The following is a 24,211-nucleotide window of genomic DNA, read 5'->3' on the forward strand; positions in this document are numbered from 1 at the left end:
TTTGAGAAATTATCTGGATCCTATTCTATGATTTTAGAATGCAGTATATCTGTTCAAAAATATTTTCATACTGTGAAAGTAGACAATGGAAAAATGGCAAGAATGTACAAAATCCATTTTCTATAATCAGAGGTATCTCTTGAAGAACATGGCATTAAAAATCATCCAGGAGAAGATGCAAAGCAGGATATCTGTTTAATTTCAGGTAAGTATGAGAGAAATATATTTCTAAGGAAGAAGGATGCATGGGCATGGTATTTCTTCTGGAAAGAACAAAGATTAGCATAAATGAGAGTTTAAATCTTATGAATAGAAGCTTGGCACCATCTCTCATATTACTAAATTTAGCATGTTAGGTGGACCAAAAAGTCGCTGGTAGTAATATGGCAAAAGTAAATTTATTTCTAGGGGAATGGAGTACAGAAGTAACCATGTAACATTCTTCTTGTGATTCTTTGTTAGGAGCTTGGTTGCAAGTGTTTATTAATTTAATTTTCTTAAGTAAGAATTTCAGCAAATGCTCTCCCACTGATCTTCCAGAATGCGCCCCATATATCCTGTTCTAGTCAACTCTCTGGTCCAGAAACCACAGACCTTACTGTACAGGGGTATGGTGAGAACACTCTCCTACAATTGAGATATGCCACTTATTTATAAGTGGAGGGTTGTTTTAAGCATTTAATCAAAAATGTTCATTCTTTGCACAAAAATATTCTCTCTCTCTCTCTCTCTCTCTCTCTCTCTCTCTCTCTCTCTCTCTCTCTCTCTCTCTCTCTCTCTCTCTCCCGCCCCCTTCAAAGAGCTTTGGACTTACTTGTTTTCAATTATTACACATAGGACCTTTCCTTGCATTTCAGTGACCATGTCTTCATGGGCCCCCATTATCTTACAAAAAATTGCAAAATAGAGCATCCTTGGGAAGTGACCATTCTATCCATTTTCCTGCTCCCATTCCTGTGACAGTTGTCATTTTCTGCCTCATGGCTACCAACAAGCTTGCAGCCTCCTGAGCAGCGTTGAAACACTCAGGTGCTTTGGATTTTTGATTCCTCTTTCACAGAGTGGGCCTATGTACACTGATTCCAAATGTGAACAGCAAACAAGCAATTATCCACATGCTCCCCACCATGACTCCTCTTGTAACTCAAGTGAAAAGTAGTTTGACAATGTCTCCCAGCCCTTGCACTCTAGCTTACTCCACAGGCTCCATGCCATGCACTCCCCTTGTCCTGGGATGCTGCCAGCCTGGCTGATGAGCCCTAATTGCAGGAATGCAGTTCTCTGCCAGCAATTACACAGGCATAGTTAAGTTAGCTGCATCCACACCCACTGTCCGGGTCACTCTGCTACTTTTTGAATAGTGACCTGAAGAATTTACTGAGTTCTATGAATCAGTATTCACCAGTACAGGAGTGTACAAATAACTTTGGCGATTTAAATAAAACTCTTCTTCCTGGTGTTAGTCTGTAACACAATTACTAGATGACATGTGACTGACATTTGCTTCTGAAACACTGTGAATTACTTATTGTGAAAATTCATTGTGGATTCTTATTGTGCATATTTTACTGTGGCTACCTGTGACGTGGATAATTGTATGTCCTTGGCCAGGAATGCACATATTTTTGTTTAGTTTGTTAATTTTGGCTAGGAGAGAATTTTTAGAAAGTCATTTAAAAAGCTTGGTGGAACTGGGTGGAGAAAGTAAAAGAAGAGATTATCAGTTTTCAGGGTGGAATCTGGTCTCTGTATCTTACTGTTTATTCCAGACCCATTCAGTAGAAGTTATTGTACAAAGTAGCTCCATCCAAATACTACAAGTTTGCCATAATGATATATATTGATATGGATGGTAAGACATTGATATTATGAATTCTCAGTTAGATCGGATGGCCTTGCTAAGTATCTGTTCTTGTTTCCTATTAATGACACTTTTGAGCAGAGACCACAAAGATACACCCCCATATCCCAGACTCCTCTGCATTGCAGGCTCTAAATGCCACTGGCTCTGTAGGATTTGGAACTTAATATCATGGAAAGAAAGGCAGTGCTCAGGACAGCTGCATGACTTGGTAGACTGTGAATCTGGTAAGACACGAATCCAAATCCAACAGATTTGGGGTAGTTTCCTGGTTTCCAGCTCTCATGCAGAGGGCAACTGACAGTTTCCCCAGTGTCTGTAATGAACAGGGGAAATGTCCTGTTGAGCATGTAAGGAAGGTCTCTGGGCTGGTAAGAGTCAGGTTTGCAATTGAAATAACACTCTTCTCTCTATGGTTTGGAGGGCAGACTCTGGAGCCAGCATTCTCCACAGATGTTCTATTAGTCCTATGTGTGTGCTACACTAGCAAAATAAAAGTGGTAGGTTTCTGTCATTTTGTCATGTCTCGAGTAATTCTTAAGGAAAAAAAATCACATCATTGACAACAGAGAACAAGAGACACAGAAGAATTGAAAATTAAGTAATTATTCCAGATTCAACCACTGTTAAACACTTGTTCTTAGAATTACTCACACTTGACCTCTGACCTCTGACAATGCTTCTTCATGTCTCCTCCAAAGCTGCCTCTCAATAATGAATGAAAATTTCCCATTTTCTGTGAAGTCTACCATCCGAAGTAGTACCTTATTAATGACTATTTCTGAGCAAATATGAAATGCTTCCTATTCAAATGGCATAACAGACTGCTTGTATTTGTAGCACTAGGTTTCAGGTATATTCATCAGCCTAGACCCTTGTGAAACTTTGCAAAACTCACATAGTTGTCATTATATGGCAAACTTTTACATACGCATAGAGATCATATTACATTATGATATCAATAATATTGGTTTGAGGGTATCAAAATAATACAAAATCAGTGGATTCTAAATTGAAATGCATAACAGGTTACTCTCATCATAACTTGATATTAAAAAATATTAATCACTGAATGTCAGCAGAGGATTGGTACAGAGTAGTCGTTGGCTTCTCAGATTCAGTTATGCCCTCAGTCAACATCTTATTAAACCCAAGTGCTGTTTCTCTGGTGCTTCATCTATAAACCTGTTCTCTTTACATCATTGTTTTTTCATTGTCAACATAAGTCAGTTGTTACGAGTCTAGATCTGCTGAGACTCAGATCTGTTTTCTATCATTTGCTCCCACTGTATGATCCTTTATAAGTCTTTAAACATTCTTTGCTCCATTTACTCATCTTTATGACATCAGAAATAACCCTTTATAATAAATATAGGCCAAGAAAAGAATAAGAGGTGTGATATGTATGTTACCATTCACTAGTATTTATCTACTTATTTCTGATCAATGAAGATGACTTCAGCAAATGCCATTTATATATTTTGAGGCCTTCAAAGCTATACAATTGTTCTTCATCAGACACCAAATAGTGAGCTATTTTGTTGAATACACTTACCATTAACGGTCCTGTTGTCATCAAACCTCTATAAACCAAAGCTTATTAACACCCATGTCCTCACAAGCAGAAGTTAAGGGGTATTAGGGAAATTTTGTCCTTCAAAATATCCAGGAAGTAATCTTTTTCCATGTAAATTGTAGTGTTAACAATTTCTAGAGGTCAGTTTTCAGTCATTGACCTTAAGGAGAGTATAAGCAGTGCTTAGCATGTAAAAATGTCTGTTGCTTGAACAAAAGAAAAGGCATATTAACAGAAAATTGAGTTAGTAGATTAATTCTAAAGGAGACATTTGTTCTTAAACTATATTTCTGAAATGTTTTGAAACTCCAAAAATGATTCTTGGAGTTAATTCAGAAAACAGAGTGGATTCTGAAGACAACTGTGAGTGGCTGATCTTAAAGTTCACAGGTGCAACATGTTGTAAAATGGAAACAGTTATAAACCTGAAAAAAGTTGACAATCACGGGTACTAATTCCATGCATTCCTTTCCTGACGCCAATTATCTCATTTAAAGAAGCGATCTGGCTGGGCATTGGTGGTGCATCAGCCTGATCTACCAAGCGAATTCCAGGACAGGCTCCAAAACAATACAGAGAAACCCTGTCTCTTAAAAAAAAAGCATCTGTTTCTTCCATTTTATTTATGTTCATTCCAAAAAAAATGTCAACAACATTCAAATTAATTGACTGATTGATAAATTGAGACTATTGCCTACTTGCAATGTCAGATCTACCAGCCTGGTGTCAGTATCAGACCTAAAAGAGAAATAAATACTCCAGTTTAGTTTTGGCTTGACAGTGGAGTGGAGTGGTCTTCAGAACCAACAGTTATGTCACAGATGCTAGTTTTGGGAAACAATACAAACCTGGAAGCCTTTCAAAATCTATGCCTCAGGGAATGACCACAGGTTTCCTAGAACTCTCGGAGCTGCTTCTCAGTTGAGGGTCATTTGCTGTGTTTTTCCAATTGGCAAATAAAAAGGTCAGAAAAGGATCGGATCAGCTTAAACTTTACATCAGCAAGATTGCAATGGGCTCTTTGTGTCTGCCTTTATTATTATCTCCGTGGTTGAAAACGCCCCTCTGTGCTCACCTGCCCTAGGAAGGATGAGAAGAATAATGGAGTCCTTAATTTCAGATTTTGCTTTAAGTCTACCCAGCTGTGATTATCCTGGTTGGGGGTTGGAATACTATTTGATGATTTCTGACATTGCCTAACCAATATAGCACTACTTGTTTTGATGTTAAGACAGACCTTCACCTACAGTACTTTTTCTCCTGGTGTGTACAATCTAAATAATTTACATAACACACAAAACTTAGAAAAGTTACTAGTTTTCAATTTTCTTCAACAAAAGTAGGACATGCATGCATTTGTCAACATGCTAGGGTTTTTGTTCCTTTCTAGTGACACTTTCATGGGTCGATTATCTCAACAAACAGACATGAAATTTCTTTCGGACTGCTTTAAGCAACATACTGCTTTAAGCAACATAACTTGAAACACCCTATATCTCCCTGCATTAGGACTTTAAGACGGAGGAGAACCATTTCTGATCCTAGACAGCCTTGCTTAAACTTTAGGATACAGCAAAGGACAAATGGATTGCCCATCTCATGTTATGTTCTACCACATCCAGTAAAACTTAGCTGAAAATGTGAGCAAGTCACAGTTTACTTCAATCTTATTTATCACTCTACTTACATAAGACTGTGCTATTACCAAAAATCAGAAAGGGGCTGGAGGGAGGAAGACAGAGAGAGAGAGAGAGAGAGAGAGAGAGAGAGACAGAGAGAGAGAGAGAGACAGAGAGAGACAGAGACAGAGACAGAGAGAGACAGAGAGAGACAGAGAGAGACAGAGAGAGACAGAGAGAGACAGAGAGAGACAGAGAGAGACAGAGAGAGACAGAGAGACAGAGAGACAGAGAGACAGAGGAGAGAGAGTGCAAGATAAAAGGAGGGAGGAGAAAAATAACATTGTTTGCTTCATCTGTAATACAAAGTTCAGGGGAAAGTTTATTTTTCATTTAATTACTACTTTACATACATTTATAGCAATTAGACATCAGATGCAGGAGCTAAAGCAATTACTGTATGTCATTTCAGAGAATTACAGTATAAACATACAGTAAATACTCAATAATCCATGACAGGCTACTTAAAAAGTAATAAGGGAATTTAATTTAAAATGTGGGAGCTGAAATGCATGGTGTGCTTCTGAATGAGATGCCCACAATTACAAAAGTGAGAGCCAAACCTTCAGAATGTACCTCTGCTAATTCTCTCCTCTTCACAGAATGGGTCACTGTCCATGCCCTTACAAATTAGCAATGCATGGTAAATAGTCACTTAGGAAATAGAACTCTTTTCTTTCTTTTTTCCCCTCTCCTCCTTTCCACTGGCCTCCCCTCCCCGTTTTTCTTACATATATCTATACACATACCCTGATCACACACAGGATGCCACAAAGCACCCACTGAGAACTGAGGAGATGTTAAAGGCATTGACTCAAGAAAACAAAAACTCAGTTTATGATAATGTCAACATGAGACTTCTTGACTTGTGTTTTGAAGATCTTTTTAGAATATATTGCAATAAAATATGCATAAAGAATTGAGAACATATTGGAACAGAGTTCAAGTCTCAGCTTATTCATTAAGGAATTTTGGGATGTTGCACAATTTATCATTATCACAGTTATCCATAAAGCAGAGGTGCAGTTATTGATTAGATTATAAAATGTTAGTATAATCTGATCAACGTGTCTGGGACACTGAGTAATGGACATTGAGTACATGACTAATCTTCCTGTTTTATCCATTTATTTGTCTATTGGAATCAATAAGTTTGGGACACTTTTTGCTCTTTCTTGTTCAGTCATCTCAACCCATACAACTTCTTATAGGGATGTTATTAGAGTATGTATTGCTCAGTAGCATATATTTGTCTCTAGTTCACTAAGAAAAAGTCACTGTACAAAGTCCTCCTAGTATAGACCAAATACTGAAGGTTAGATTCATGCTCATCATGCTTTATCCCTTATGATTTCATAAACTTCTTTGATGTCTTATACAATCTTCCGGGACTACAGAGTCCTATGGTCTGTACTACTCAATGTCTTGATTCAGCATCCTCACCCAGTGCTGCATGACGAGAGAAGCTTGTCAATGAGACAGGAAAGTCAATATGTCTAATTTTGGAATGATGGCTAAAACTCTGGAAACTTGCATTCACAAAAATGAGACTGTCTGAGGTTGTCTATGCAATATCTGACAAGTGTCTTAATCTCTGAGACAGTTTTGATGATGCTGAAGTGTCTTTAGTGACCATCTGTAGAGACTGCTAGTGATATGAAGCAAAATAATCATTTACTCATTATCTGATTGCTCTCAGTCCTTGTGCTGTCCCCTTCCATTACCTAGGGGCCCAATAGATTGACACTAAGGATAAGTCGTGGTTTTTGTTTGCTTGTTTGTTTGTTTGTTTTTCCTATGCACAGGTCTGTCCAGACAAATTTTTCCTCAAAATTGCTACCTAGTGTTTACAGGAAATATTTGACCAAAAAATGTTCCATAGTGAGGTAGATTTGGCAAAAGCTACTCAAGTCAGACTCTGACTGCTTGTCTAGCCACTCGTACTGAACACTCCAAAGAAGTCAAGAATGGAGCTGCCAGATTAAAACTAAGCACATTTTATTCTCAATATTATTTACATTGTCACTAAAGTACAGATAAAAGAATATAAATTCTGCTTTTATTCTAGTGTTTTCTCAACTTTCAGATGCATAAACTTAAAGATCAAAAAGGAAAGTATTCACAGGACATAATTTATACAATGCATTTTAAGTAACTCCTGCAGTGGCCTTGTGAGGGAAAATTTCTAAATTTGGATATACTGGTTTGTTTAATTTGACTAAATGCTAATCATGTCACCAGTTATTCTATACAGTGTTTCAGGAGTCACTTTAGATGGTCATTAGTGTCATTTTAGGATGTCAGAGCTGCTTCTCTGGGTAGTTAAAAGATATGTTGATGTCCAACAGTCACTAATGGTATCCCTAACTCTCTCAGCACATCTTTCCCTCAGGACTTTATCAGATATACTGAGGCATCTTCTGCTAATCCCTATAGTTAAAATAGATGAGTCAGACTCACACCTTTAGTAATCATCATCAGTACAAACAATCTGCACATATGTTACAGTTATGTAGCTTGGTACTCTTATGGTACTCCTAACAATGAAAAAGGGAGCTGTCTCCAACTTTTTACTGGATTTTGGGATCTTATTGCTCATACTGGGTCACTTTGTCCAGACTTAATACATGGGTATATGTTTATTCTTACTGTAACTTGATATGCCATATTTTGTTGACACTCATAGAAGACGTGCCATTTCCTGAACAGAAGGAAGTTGGGGAGAGTGACAGGACAAGCCAAGGGAGGGGAAATTGGGGTCAGACTGTAAAATAAATAGGCAATTTTGTTTAAAGCAAAACAAAGAACAAACAACAAAACAATAACTAAAAGACAACCACACAGTTTTTTAAGGGAAAGGAGAAACAGCCAAAAGAGGCTTTAAACAAAGTTTAAAGTTTAAACCTTAAATTAAAGTTCTGTTACTATGTTGCAAATCTTCCAAGAAAGATGTTATTCCTATTAGTCTGTAGAGAATAGAGGTAACTGAGTTGATTTGTGACCTTTATTTTTATCTATGAAAACTTCTCCTCTCAGATAAACCTCAGCCACTTGGATAATCCAGAACATATCTGTTGCAGAAGTGCCTCCATCTCAGTGGAGGAAGACAACTTCATCTTGTCCTCTCAAATACTCCCGGCACCCCACGGTCATGGCTCTGGTCATGACTGTCCTCTACTGTTGGTCCACAATCATAGAAAACCATCGCCGGACCCATCTCTCTCCTTGGTGCTTTCTAAGAAATCTCCTAAAGTTTCACTTTTCCAGGTACATCCACTCAAAAATAGTCAGATTGTTTGGTAATGTTTAAAAATAGCAATAGAAATTAGATTGCTCTCACTGGCGCTCCATGCTCTCTCCAGGGAACAGCCCAAAACTCAGGACCCTCTACACAGCTTAAAGAACTTGATCCTTTCCCGCACACATAACCAGTAAAATGGATTTTCCAATATTCCCTTAGGACAGTCCTTCAAAATTCAATTCTCACTGTCGGAACATTTTTTAACCCTCATTCCATCAGGATCCTTCTTCTCTGTACATTTTAGCATTCTATCCCATTATTCCTGAGTCTGTCCTCTCTGCCAGGGCAAATAAGCACAGCGTCCTTCGGCTTCCTGCTCTGTCACCCTGCCACGGGCTCCCTTTGTTGTTCATTTTATCTTGTGTTTTCATGGCTGCTGACTTATTTCAACTTTGAAGTTACACAAGCCTACCAATCCCTTCATTTGCATTTTCCTAAATATATGAAAGATGTTAAATTCTAGAACCAAATCGTTTGGATTTGTTCAGAAAGCAGCTTTAGACATAAAGCAACCGAATTCTTTAAAATGTAGAATGAAAAAAAAGAGAGAGAACATTGTGATTCAAACAGGGGGAAGAATAAAAGGGAAAAAATAAGCCTCGCTCTCCCACATTCAAGGCACCCTCCCCCAACAAGTGCAGGTATGTGCTTCCATAGGAAGAATACTGAGAAGAGTCTATTCCTCCAGGAAGATTTGGAAGGCCTTTTTAAGCTTGCTATGCACTTGTGGTGAATTTTGATTACAACAAACCTGAGAAATGTTGCTACATAATGCCTGTAAAAAGGTTTAGTTTATGCCAAAGGAGCTTCACTGATTTTTAATTAAATCAGAAGATGTTTCAAGTCTCTGTTGAACAGTCTATTGTTGCTATTGGCAAAGTCTAAGCAGGTTCAACAGACCTGGTCCTCAGCGTCATCATTCCTCATTTGGGTGACATTGTGAAAGCAGATATGTTGGCAATTTGGCTTTATTTTAGGATTGAAACTATTTGGGGGACTATGGCAGGATTCTTGGGGCAGCATTTCGTAGTGGCTTTTAAGTCATAAGTAAATGTGTAGTCCTTTTAAATCATTATCCTTGTCAACAATTATTAAAGCATGTAGAGGGAATCTTATTGTTCTATTTCCCTGTGTGTAACTCTCTAATGTAATTTGATGTGGTATACCTTATAAAAAAATCAGATATTCCTCATAAGACAATATTGTTAGGTTTTAGTGAGCCTTCATTTAGGAACTTGTGGGCCCCTAATATGCAAGTTGATCTAAATTCTAGAAATACATTATTGAATATGACATAATAGCAACATATGTCTTAGTAAAGCTTAAATTAGCCTGAACAAATCAAATGCAGTCAAGGAGTATTCTGGGATGAATGCTACAATGCTTTGGGTTTCCTATCATTTTCTTACAGTGTTCTATTTCTCTGTTTCATGAAAGTTTAGTTTAGTACAATACTTTAAAATATTCCGTGGTTATCCTCAAATATGTCACTGTTTTCTCATCCAAGTCACCATGCTTGTGAAAGAAACTTACCTGCAACATCAGCAGTTAGTAACTCCCTAAAACAATAGTGGACACATTTTGATGAAGTTTCTCAGAAAATAATTGAATGTAGCTAAAAAGATATGTTTTTAATATAACCTAAGCACTGTTTAAACTAAATGTTTTTGCCTATCTTGTGCCTCAATTTATCAAAAAGCAAAGAGGAAGTTTATTCTTGAATACTGCTAATGGGGTGATCAAATTATTGAATACAATTGTTAAATAGAAACTTATGGAGAAATTTGAAGTGAGTGTGTGTGTGTGTGTTAAAGATACCACAATGTATGTTGGATCTCCTGTAAATGGAATCATAGGCAGTTTAAATATGCAACATAGGTTCAGAGAACCACACTCAGATCCTTTACAAAAGCAACATGTGCTTTTAATTACTGAGCAATTTTTCTGACCCCTTATGGTTTTAAAAGAAGTATGTGGCAAATTATCATTCTTAACTTTAGCTAGTTTTTCTACTGAACACTAGGATGTGTACATCTCTGTAAGTTACTACCCAGTAACAAACAGTTTTCCCCTTCCTCTTAACCTCTACTTTATCTAGCATTAAAAAATACTATTACATTACTGCATGTCAGGAGCTATAAATTGAGGTGATTTTTGAGTGATACATAATTTGTAGTCTTTTCCACATCTCCCCAATTTTATATTGGGGAAATTTGTAGATGATAAACTGTGAAGACCTATACAACTACACGATGGACTAGGCTAATATTTGGCACATATATTGGAAACACTTAAAATAAATGAAGACTATATAATGGTGATAATGTAACTACATCAAACAGGCTTGCATTATCAAGGTTAAGAAATTATGCCACATAGTAACAACTGTGAAAGTTCTTGCTAAAACTCACATTCTTGTTTCACAACAAGGGATTTGCCAACAGGAAATCACAGCAACATGAATAATTCTCTACTTATGACCTAATAAAACATACAGAATGTTTTCTCTGTTTCCTTTAGTCCACAGAGCTCCAGCTGGCAACACTACTGAAGACCACTACTCAATGCATAGGCTTTAGACACTAAGCACATAAGTCCATTTTATTTGAAGAAAAGTGTAATCATCAAATGCTGAACACTTTCTATCTAAGACAAAATGAAAAACATATAAAGTATATGTGGGGGTGAAAATATAAAAACACAGCCAAATGTTCTACAAAAAAAACGAGCAAGCAAACACAATAACAAAAACCCACAATATTCTGTTTAAAAGGGGAGGCAATTAGAAGAAACTATCCTGTATGAGGTAACCTAGTCACAAAAGGACAAACATGGTATGTACTTACTCATATATGGATTTTAGACATAGAGCAAACGATTACCTGCCTATAATTCACACCGCCAGAAAAGCCAGGAAACAAGGATGACCCTAAGACAGACACACATGGTGCCCCGGAGAAGGGGAAAGGGACAAGATCTCCTGAGCTAATTGGGAGCATGTCGGGAGGGGAGAGGGAGTTAGGAGAAAGAGAAAGGAAGAGGAGGAGAGGAGAGGATGACATGAGGGAGCAGGAAGATTGAGTCAGTGGAAGAATAGAGCAAAGCAAGAAAAGAGGTACAATAATAGAGGGAGCCCTTATAGGTTTAAAGAGAAATTTGGCACTAGGGAAATGTCTAGAGATCTACAAGGTTGACCCCAACTAACAATCTAAGCAATAGTGGAGAGGCTACCTTAATCCCCTTTCTCGATAATGACATTGATGACTATCTTATATGCCATCCTAGAGTCTTCATCCAGTAGTTGATGGAATTAGAAACAGACACCCACAGCTAAACACTGAGCTGAACTCTGGAATCCAGTTGCAGAGAGTGAGGAATGATGAGCAAAGAGGTCAAGACTAGGCTGGAGAAACCCACAGATATTACTGACCTGAATAAGGGGGAGCTCGTGGACTCCAGACTGATAGCTGGGAAACCAGCATAGGACCAATCCAGATCACCTGAACGTGGGTGTCAGTTAGGAGGCCTGGACAGTCTATGAGGCCTCTGGCAGTGGATCAGTATTCATCCCTAGTGTACGATTGGACTTTGCGAGCCCATTTCACATAGAGGGATACTCTCTCAGCCTAGTCTGGGTCTGGGTCCCGCTCCAAATTTTATGACAGACTTTGAAGATCCCCATGGACGCCCTCTCCCTCCCTGGGAGCAGAAAGGGGATGGGATAGGGACTGGTCGGAGGCAAGGGAAGAGGGGAGGGAGAGAGAGCTTGGATTGACATGTGGCACTAGCTTGTTTCTAATTTAAAAAATAAACAGGTTAAAAAAGAAATATCCTGTTCATGTAATATGAAAGATAAAATTTTAAATACTTTATGTATACAAAAGTTACATTCAATAATTGTACACACAGATATGAAATACCCATCACATTTAAATTTTTAAACTAGTATGATATCTGAAGATACTTGGTGCTTCCTTTTAAGTAAGTATGTGCTTCTTTAGCTTTCAAGAATGGATACATATTCGAGCAATTATAAGGCACACATTCTAATTATTATTCCATAATTATCCTTTCTCTAAGTAAATCTGAGCTCTAATTGTAGGCAGAAGAAAACTTACATTCAATATTGTGGAATATTTATTTAAAATAGTACTCTTAACACTTATCAGCTAAGTTACAATGCCTGGTAGAGCTTATAGAGAAATTTTCAAGAACATATTATCCATTTTGGCCTTTCCTTTCTTGTTCAATATGTGTAATGCCGGATGGGAGCACAATTTCAACTCCACAATCTGTGAATCTCTACCAGCAATTAGTGTGATTCTCACATCTGTATTTTTAAGAAAATGTAGGTCCTATTCCATGCAATTACTTTTCTCAAAAAAAATCTTTGGCTTTCTGGACAAGTTGTATACATATCTATGTGAGCACAAAGGAAAGTGCTCTGAAGAGTTAATATTTTTTCACAAGAAATGATTACACAATTAAGTTTTTCATTAATACACTGTTAAGAGAAACATAGAAGAGTAAGAAATAGTAAGCATTTAAAATTATTTTATTAGCAAATCCCCCGTTTCACTCCTTCACAGTCTTTTTGCTTTTTTAAGTTCACTTTAACACATAGCTCCATTATGAAAATCAGAGCTTTGTAAGTTTATCCTAACACTATTACTTGGTAGTATGTATTTTAACACTAAAAATTTAGAGTGTAATTTTTAGCTTCTAGAATATTCTTTGAGAACAAAGGGAGTGTCACTCTCTCATTCTCTATCTGTGTATATGCATGTACATATGCATGTGCATACACACACACACACACACACACACACACACACACACACATTTGCTCTTGTGCCAGAATTGATGAACTCGAATATTCTCGGTTACATTTACATATACTAAATATAAATTTTGGAATGATTGTAATTTTTCTGCCTTTCTATCTGAAGTGACAGGAGTGTTACTTAGTCACTTAAAGAGGTTAAAAAATACAACTAATGACAATATTACATTACACGTTGGGTTAATCTTGACCTATAGAAATACAATCAGAGATTCACAGGTTTTCTAATTTTTTAAAAGTATCCAAACTTTTATGCCAGCATTAACTTATAGACATTATTGAGTAGGGTTATAGTTATGTCAGAAAACTCCAAAGCAGTATGGTTTTATCTATTCCTGTATTACTACTACCATTTGTCTACATTTTCTTGTATTTCATTCTTAAAACCAAATTTATAAATTCAAATTTCCTATAAAGCTTACTCATAAAATGCATGTATTTAATAAAATTTATTGTGTAACTTTGATTTTCATCAAAAAATTGTTTTATGTAAATATTTGGAGATGACACAGTTCAAATGATATCTAGTCAAATAAAAAGCTATTTAAGGCAAGGGGTGAAGTTATAATTTCTCAGAGTGCAGAAGTGTTGCATTTTCTGGCATTTTTCGATTTATATGACAAACTATTGTGCTGATTTAACAGTTTATTTTTGGAATGAATATACAACCACATGTAAGATGAGAATTTCAATTTCTGGGGATCATATTAGAGATGAATTGAGGCATAGACTGTAATTACAATATTAAATCCCAAACCACTGCATTACTGAAAGTTGTTATAAAAGATTGTCAGTTTGCTCAGTGGGGTCTGGGCCAAACATCTATAGTAGACATAACAAAGTCTGTATTATCCATCTTGTGTGAAGGTAAGCATGTTGACAGGGATATTTACCAGAGTCAATTTGTCAACACCAGAGACAGTGGATTGCTTGCATAGATTAGCAAATTATGAAGCTGTGGTCATGGGTTCTATGATTTGATGTGTATTTTGGTACCCAGAAAATATATACACATTACAGCAGTCCTCTGTGTAAGTGTATTCATTTGCTCTTAAAAGCACTAAAACCTTTTCGGGTCAGCAGCTAAGTAATTGTGCAATACATTCTGGGGATTCATTTTTCCCGCACTTAAGAGTTGTTTTCAACTTAAATTTAAACAGAGCTTGTATTTCCTCTGACTTGAGAGCTTGTTTTGTTCATAGAAACTTACCACCTACAAACTATGTCCGGTCCTTCAATATCCTTCACTCGCCTTACTTCTGACTCTCTCACATACAACACAGTACCAAAATAGAATCATAGCATCCTGAAACACTCAACCAAGGTTAGGAATTCTTATTTAACCTTTAAACATTTGATGGATAACTTCTACTTACTTGGTGTAATGTGGATTATAAAAACACATATGGTCAATTTGTGTCCTTCAAGTAGATTTAAATTCGATTTGGAGTAATCCAGAAAAGGCATCTTAGATTTTGTACAATTATTTAAACAAATAGGAAGATGGATGTTGATCCTTTCATCCTCCAAAAACAATGTGACTATACTTATTTCTAAGTAGCATGTGTCATTCTTTTTATAGCAAGGGTTCAGCAGATAACTTAGGTCTTAAGAGAGAATGTACTTTATCTGAGTACTAAAGCACACAATTTAAACTTTTATTACACTGATTTAATATGTTTGTTCCTCAGTTTCTACCTCTAGCATATAAATCCAGTAACAGTAATGGCCGTTAGAGTTATTACAAAAAATAAATAAGGCCCTGCACTGTTTAATATGACAGACTTTAGAGATTCCTCATGGAGTGGGGACTGGGTGAGGGAGTTGGGAGGGTTGGTGGGGGACAGGGGAGGATGGGAAGTAGAGAGAGTTGGAATTGACATGTGAAGCAAGCTTGTTTCTAATTTAAATAAAAAATCTTTCACAAAAAAGAACTCTCTATAGATGAGGGATATATAGATAATTTAATATTACTATATTAGAAATGTAGATATATGTTTGTTGTGTAAACAGTTTTCAGTCTCCCTTCTTCCAGCTTTTCCAGTATGTGTGTGTGTGTATTCATGAATGTAGCACACAAAGAAGCCCAAAGCATTATCATGCCTGTTTTTATATTGTATTTCTTTCCTTGTTATCTATTAAAAATGTGCATTTGTGACCATTGTGGTGAAGAATTTTGGCTCCTTAAAGGCTATTTTAATGGAATATCAATCAATGTTATTAGAAGTTTTTCATTTTATCCATTAATTTGTACTTTCAAAGCTAAGCAGATTCTGACCATAGTGTGTCAGAGAATAAAGATTAAATTCAGTTTTAAACTTAAATGCAACTCTAGGAGTGTCATATAGTTCAGTGAAGAAGGCTGATGGCCCAAGTTTGATAACTTTCAAGTCATGGAAGAAAAGACCCAACATCTACCCTGATGTATGTTGTCCTCTGACAGCCATGTGCACACTTTGGAACACACAAACCCTTGCATATAGACAGGCAAACAAACACATGCAATAAATATGATTTATTTGTGTGTGTGTGTGTGTGTATTCAGCAGAACAACCCTTAAGATATTGCTCTACCTTCTCATATTCTCTTTAAAAAAGTCCTTAGTGCTTATACCTTTGCTTATGCATTAATTAAGTTGATTCACTTTCTAAAATCTTTTGGTACACAAGTTCTGTCTGTGAGATGAAGTTTCTTCTCTCTCATTTTTAACAAGCCAATGATATGAAAAGGACTGGAGTTCTGTGTTTCTAAATTTATTGCAAAGGAAACTATTGGCAAGTTAGGTTGAATGTGAACTATGTGTATAGTGTTGGTCAGCAGCTTGGGACTCTTAGTGGGCAGTGAAACTGTTAATAGATGAGGCCCAGTGGGCAGCTTTGAGTCACTGGTATAGTCTTTGAAGGAAATTATGAGATCAGTGTCTTCCTCTTTTTGTCCTTGCCACCACCTGGCGAAGAGGTGAGCAGCTTCCTTAGCACATGCTAAAGTCAAGATATACTGACTTGCTGACACACACAAAAGTCAACCAATTGTGAACAGAGATTTCTGAATCCATGAGGCAAGCCAAACATTTTCTGTGTTTAGGAAGCTTATATCAGATACATTGGTACATTAATAAAAACACTATAGGGAGTGATAGTGAACCATGTATCTTTTTTGAGGTTTTTCTATTCTTAATGGGGTTATAATATGCAAGAGAGTCTGGTTTAGGAGAATAAATAATCACACCCATAGTATTGACTGCTGATTTAGAATGCCCAGTGGGTTAAAGAATTATCCAGGATTTTAGACAATGCTAACTGAACTCAGTCTCTGTCATTATTGAACACTGCTCCCCTCTATGTGTTTCTCTCATTCTCTGACGGTATGTATTCTTATGGTTATGAGGCCCAGTCTACATATCCTGTAACAATTTCCTTTGAAATTCACAACAATCACAAGATATAGGCAGTCCAACATCAGAGAAATGTTTGCTTCTTAATGCAGCTGATCCCAGCAGAGGCTCAACTCTAAACCCTACTCATCAGCCCACGCTTGAGCCAAGTTACTTGAAGAGGATCTAGTAAGCTGATGGTTGTGGTCTTGTGATATTTATCAGTGGTATAGACAATAACATAACACCTGCCTGAATCACATGAGGGAGCGCATCACGGAGCATAGAAACTCCCCAGATGAACTTCAAGGCTATTTAAAAACAAAACAATGAATCCCTTGAGGAGGTAGCGCTATTGGAATTTGGAATAGTAAGGCTACTTCTAATACAGAATGAGATGAAGTCTTTGTCAGCCACATTCTTTCCCCCTATTTTTGGTTATTTTGTAATTTCATACAATTTAGTAATGGAAAAGAAAGTGCCAGTGAAGTTTAACAAGGAAAAAGTTGTTGAGAAAAAGTTTAAAATAAATAAAATTCTCTGTCTCTAATGAATTCAAAACCTAATGAATAAAATATGTGGGTGTACATATTTAATATATGTACACATCTTCAAAGATATTTGGGATTCAAGAATTTGCCGCAGTGATCATGAAATTGTTGAAGAGCTAATTTCTCCCCAATTCTCTGGTTGAATGCTACCTTTGTAAAATTCCACAAAATTAGTAATTAAGGGATAAATGATGCCGCATTTGGAGAAAAACTGGTATCACATTGTTACATAGTGCTCTGAATGTGGTACTGGCAAGCTTGCTATATACTAGTAAAAAATTTCTATACTGTCTACCATTGATTAGTGTCCTGCACAACACATCTGTGAACATCTGCTGAATCCGCACATTAACTACACTTAGCAGTATATTTAAGGCAGGAAACTGGCGAAAGGGTCTTGTGTGTATTTGTGTGTACTTGTGAGACCAGATATTTTGATCCTTTTCTTACAAAGAATCTTTTTGTAATCTGTTTGAAAAATATGTTTGGAAAGAGTGGAGTGTAGCTCCATGTGAAGGCCTAGAATTAATTCCTGTAAGTATCTTACAGGAAGCAAAAACTTCTCCAGGAAGAGTAAATGAGAGTGTATATTAACTTTATGAACTGGCCACAAGGAAGCAGCAATTTTTATTTTTAGTTTTATTAAATGCTCAGTGACAAATAATTTAGGTTTTAAAAGAAATCTATCCTTGTAGCAAATAATCCACTCACTCAATCCTGGTCTGTGTCTTAAAAACAACAGACAGACAGACATCAATATAACCCAAAACCTGAACTAATCAAGGAAACTGCTTGGCCCCTTAAAAGTCAGAGTCTAGCATGAGAAGCTTGATGAGGGCAAGCTTCTGTATCTCAGGTCTTATCGGTTGTTCTATTATATTTTCAATTTCCAGCAAACGAGCTCATCATTTCAGTGTCATCCTCAGCATCCTATATCAACAGAAAGGAAAGAATACCTTGCTACCAAAGGAAATAAGATTTTCATTGTGCTTGTATTAACCATTCCAGTTATTTTAGGCTCTCTTAGAACAGGTCCGTGTCTCGTGTTCATGACTGAATTCAAATGCAAAATGTCCTGCATCTCAACAAACCAGCTTCAAGTCACAAAAAAAGACCAGGAAGGAAGAAAGAAAAACTGTGTTGAAACAAGAGGGAATGTATGCTGGGAAACTATAAAGGAATGATGTTCATGGGAAAAACCAAAGAGCAGAAATCCAGACTTCTGTTCTGGAATCAGTGTCCTGCTAGTTGATATAATTTCCAAACTCTGAAGGAAGTGAAAAGACTGTGAGAAGATTATCTTTCCCTTCAAAAGGCTAAAACCAGAACCAAAAATTAAGGAAGAATTGAACATACAGTGGAGATGAGAGAAAATAATATGCCTTGTGCAGATACCTGACATCCCTCCGGGCTTTTCCTAATTGAGCAGAAGCATATTTAGCAACATATCCAAATTGGAAACTTGGTTCTACCTTTAAAAGTCTGTGTAAATCTGGAAAAATTGCTCTAGTGTCAGTTTCTGTTGCTTCAGTGGCAGTATCTTGAAATAATCCATAGGGTTATTTGAAAACTATGTATGAATTAGCATTCCAAAAATACTGGATAGAATTTTTTTCCAGATCACACAAGTCAGGGTGAATCCAGACTTTCAATTCACAGGAGTCATAAAGGATGTTCTTGGAAAGATGTGGGAGTGTAAATAACAACAGGCTTTGCAAAGAAAGTAAATTTTGTGTTTATTCTATTAAGTACGTATAGCATGAAAGGACTGTTAAGACGCAAGGTGCCATATTGACAGTGACTGTTTAGGGAAGATTTTTGGCAATGAGAAGATCATTAGTGGACATAAAGATGCCAAATGAAGTTTTGTTCAGGAACTCCAGGATCAAAGATGTACAATGTCTGTCATAAGATGAAATCTGAAATGGTGGTTCGCGCCTATAGTGTCATACTTTGGAAAGTGGAAACAATCGAGGAAGAAAGTCAAGGTCGTTCTCACCTCCATAGAGTTAGAGGCCAGCTTCCATACATCAGAGCATGTTGCAAAAATGAAAAGAACTAAAATTCCTATGATAACAATATTTGTTTTTTAAGAAACTGTTCAAAAGAGACTATATGCTGTGTTTTTTATCTGACATGTACCAGTGTTCTGTATAATTTAGAGAGTAACACTGGATCATTGCATGTACACTTACAAGAATAAGTATCTTTTTGGCAACTAAGAAAAGTACAAATAGCTTTTACCTTTTATTAGAACAACTGGAACAACTGCAGTGTCCAACTATCACTGGTGAGAGAAGATATGACAACAAAAGGAAAAGATGATTAAGAATTCCTACAAACAGGCATTCAATTTTCTCTTTTTCAGATGTGAAAATGAAAATACAATGGAAAGTTAATGTGGAAAAATGTTTTGAGAAATTTAAGGTGAGGTGAAGAGATATGACCTAGGACATCATTTCTGGCAATAACAACCCTGTTAATTTCTCTTGAATTGTTATTTACTTAATTATCCCACTATATTGCTATTATCCACACACACTATCATAGATTCAGAAACAAATATTTACCAGGTTGATAAGTTCTCAGCCACTTACATAGCTTGTCTTCTGCTTCCCCTCTTCTTCTGCTTGTGGACTGTTAAAGGAAATGTAACAGTGGCAGATCCCCACAGTTACATTTCCTTAAAAAAATCATAGCTTCCCAGACAAGTACTCAACTTAACTTTATGTGATTTATTTTAACCAAATCCTAAATCTTTCATGCAAGTAAATATGCATTTTATGTTCTGACCAATGGAAAAATGTGTACTGTAGATTCATAATGAGACGTGGTTGACAGGAACCATGAATCTTATTTTACAGATTAGGTAGCTAAGAATGATGCAGAGCAGGAGAAATTAAGCGGATTGCCTAAGGTCAAAAGCTAGAGCTGTCTCCTAGCAAAGTTTCATAATTCTGCCTTTTGTTCCTCTAATCATTCAATCCATTTTGATGTTGGAAGCTGTGGCTTCAGATTCTTTATCTCCTACATTACATCTTAAGGCGGTATGAAATTCTGACAAGGAAAATGACTGTTTTAAGCAATAGGTCTCTTTTTGTACAGCTCAGGAAACTAGTGTATTTCATGATCACACATCCAGGAAATACAGCAGCAAATGCGGTTTGGTGTCCAGTGTTTTTATGTAATTGTGTAAAGTCAGGTGCAATCCAGAAATTCAGATGACTGGGTTCCTTTATAGTTTCCATGCTCTAGTTTTAGTGGGTTCCATACAAATATTAGCACCTCAGTAAGAATGTCTCTACTTAGAGAAAATCTTATATATTATTTTACTGTGTTTCATTGTTCTTTATAGGGTGAATTGCAGCAGATAGTTTTTTTAAAGTTAACTGCAGAACCATCAATCTGTTTCCTTGTTTGAATATACTATGTCTTGTAGCCAAAGAGCAAGCCTGCTTTAGCCAATGATGATGATAATATCTCTTCAGGTTTGTAACTCTTTACATTTCACAAAGCACTTTTAAATAATTTATCTTATTTGGGCCCCATAGCTGCATGAGTTTTTCCTATTTTAAAAGTAGAGACTGCAGTTATTAGAGGTTAATTATCTTGCCCAATGGCTTCCAAACTAGTTATTATTTACCATGGATCAAAAAAGGATTTAATCAAATCCAAAAGACCATCAACATCAGACCTACCATCATTTTATACTTCAGTAACAAAAAATATCTATTATACACAGGAGATGTTATTAATATTATGGAGGCATTCCAATTTCAGTGATGGTTAAAAAAGTGTTAAAATGTATCTAAGAAATGCAGTACAGTGAGTGATTGTGCACATCCCATTGAATATTCCTTTTCTTGAGTATCAGACTTCTCAAGCATTAATCTCTGTGGACCACTTTCACCCCTGAAATACATTCTATAGGAATTCATCTGAAATCAGGCACCTGCCATTCCCAGACTTCTGTTCTTAATGATCAAGATGCCCAACAAGCATAAAGAACTTCATTTCAGTTTATGTGTGGGTCTCTGGTGTGTGTGTGTGTGTGTGTGTGTGTGTGTGTGTGTGTGTGTGTAAGAAAGAGAGATAGTATTGGGGGTGGCAGACTATTCTAAGATTAAAATTCAATGCCTCATTTTCTGACTCAGTTTCCTCTGTCATTCAATTATTACAGCATTCTACTTTTCTTTCAAATTTTTTAACACTAAATTCACTGTCTAAGTAACAACAATGACTAAAATAAAAAATAACCTGACTATTTTACAAATGACACATTGTTTACACTTGTCTGTTTGGAGCCTAATGTAAAATACTTAAAACCTCATCCGAATGTGTAGCTGCAAGACTGTTCTAGAAAGCAGAATATAAGCAGTTATTTGAATAAGGAAGTCACTGGGGGTCTTAGCTTTGTAATATGTTAGCATCTTATCTAGGTAAATCAATCTTCCAAGATGGTCTTCTTAAGTCTTAGTTAAATCGGGTAAGCACATCTATTACAACTATGAGGTTTGATTGTTATTCCTGTGTATTTATTGCCCTGCAGGTCAAAGAAAAGTCGTCTCTCTCATACACATTCTAGATTTCATTACAGTTTTTTCTTTTGTCACTTATCACTTTATTTAATTGTTCTTGATATGCCACCTTAAAAAAACAAGTTTTATAATCGCTGAATACATGACTGTCTCAGTCACCTCTGTGTCCCCATCACCTAGAACAATGGCTGACATTTAAAAGGCACTCAAAATTCTAATGCACCTTTCATTAAAACTTCTAGCATGAGAAAGAATTATTGTGATGAATGGGTAGCAAAATGGAAAACAACACATTTATCACTCTCATGTCTCTAATGCCTCGTGAATCTGTTCATTTCAAAGTTGATAGTCAATACCAGCATAATGCATGCTACTCGATAGCTTTGAAATACAATACGTAAAATCTCAAATTTTAAAAGATAAATGAGGTTTTTTTTCCCTTCTGAGAATTCACCCTTGCCAATTATCCTCAAAAGGCTGACTGCTAATTTAACATTAGTAGTGTGTTCTTCTACATCCAAGATTATCATAATATCATGACTCTTTTTCTTTTACTTGAAACTTTTAATATTTTATTTTGTGTTTATTAAAATTTAAAGCTTAATATAATATACATTTATAGTTTGCTGGATATACTTTTTCATAGTTATTAATTTTACCAGTATCATCAGCATTCAGCAAATTAGGGTTTGCTAAATAGAGTTACACCATATTAATAAGCCTGAATATCTTGGTCCTGATGTTTAATTCATTGCTTTTATTAGTATGTTTCCAAGTAGAAGATTTAATTTATACATATTAAACTCTACCACACAGAGTCTTGCTCAGGAAATCTTTCATTAACTCTGTTCCCTAGTAATGAATTTTTTACCAATTTATCACATGAAACATTCTCAGAAATTTCACTTAGACAGTCACTTGAGAAATAATGTCATATACTAAGTCCCTCAGCAAACCAAACAAATAAACAAACAAACAATTGGAAAATAATATAAGACAAATATTCTTAACCTTTCTATCTTTTTTAAGGAATCCATTTAATGCACTTAAATATTGTACTTCCTAATAAGCATTTAATCATTTATAGGATTGTAATGTAGCTTTTCTTTCATTATGATTATTTGCTTGATGAAGCTGCTTTTAGTGAAAAATTTGAATATTTGTTTTTCATGGAGTGGAGGCCCTAGCTATGACACCAAACCTTGTCTTCCAGGATACTTTGGGAAAGCTGCACGTGGCTGTCTAGTGAGACCTGTCACATTCATCTAAGTTTATTTCTGGAAGTTTTTCTACGAAGGAAAGAAAGAGCAAATACTTTCTGTGCACGTGTTTACACTGCTTGGCTCTATCCAAAAACACCCTATGTCATTTGAAAGGTACACTTGAAATGGTAGAAGCTGTTTTGGTTCACTGTATGTACTAGGTATGGACAGGCTACAGAGATGTTACTCATAAAGAAATACATATGAAGGCAAGCAAGGCCAGTCAGATTGATATTGCTAACGAGTACCACAATTTTTTATTAATGAATTGGCCATTGATTAAAACCCTACATTAGAAGTCTCCTTGATTCATTTTCCAAAGTTATGTTTAGCCTGTGTACTGGTGGTGAGGAATGCTTAATGAAGCTCAATCTATGTTCTCAGCAGGGGAAAATTCAGGCCCAGTTTTGACAGGGAACACTTGTATAACCTTGGGGAGATTTCTTCAAGACAAAACAAGTCTCCTTTGGTTAGTCATTCTGCATATTCATAACCACGAGACATATTCTTACAGGTCAAACAAAAGGAAACCAAGCAGTACATCTGTTTTACAAACATTTGTATGTATATGTCATGTCTTTTCGGGGTAGCCTTCAAACTTTCACTCATTTTTACACCCATTTTCCATTTTGCCATCCATATGCAACCCCTTTTTTATAGGATGTTATGGGATATCTAAAGCAAACTCAATGATGACCAAACTGAAGTACAAGAGGTATCATAGAAACATATTGTAAATATGAGGTTAAATCTTAAACTGGTACCAAGAGAGGAGTTGCCATATTTATAGACTCTAAGATCTTGACTATGTCTCCCTTCAATGGTAGCAGGGATCATGTAACTTTAATGTGTGGAATCAACCCATTTTGACTCACAGAATAGTAGTAAATACTGATTGAACAAAATGAAAGGGGAAAAAAGCAAAAACATGAGATGAAAATGGTTTGTTTGGATAAGTTTGATGGGCCATAGCCCTGTGCAGAGATCATTATCTCAGTTCAATAGAGAATTTACTAAGCACACAACACACCAAAATTTGCTTTTTATAGTATATATAATAATTGACTCATCATGGTGAAATTACGGAAGAACTACTGTTTAGAAAACACAAGAGAAAAGACATATCACTGAAGTGTGGTGGTAGCCTGAGTAGCTTCTGAAGAGAAAGACCGGTCACTTTAAGTATGATTGGCTTTGGTTGCAACATCCAGAGGTATTGTAAAGTGA

This window comes from Mesocricetus auratus, unplaced genomic scaffold (genome assembly GCF_017639785.1).
Source record: "Mesocricetus auratus isolate SY011 unplaced genomic scaffold, BCM_Maur_2.0 Super-Scaffold_100007, whole genome shotgun sequence".
Taxonomy (NCBI): Eukaryota; Metazoa; Chordata; class Mammalia; order Rodentia; family Cricetidae; genus Mesocricetus; species Mesocricetus auratus.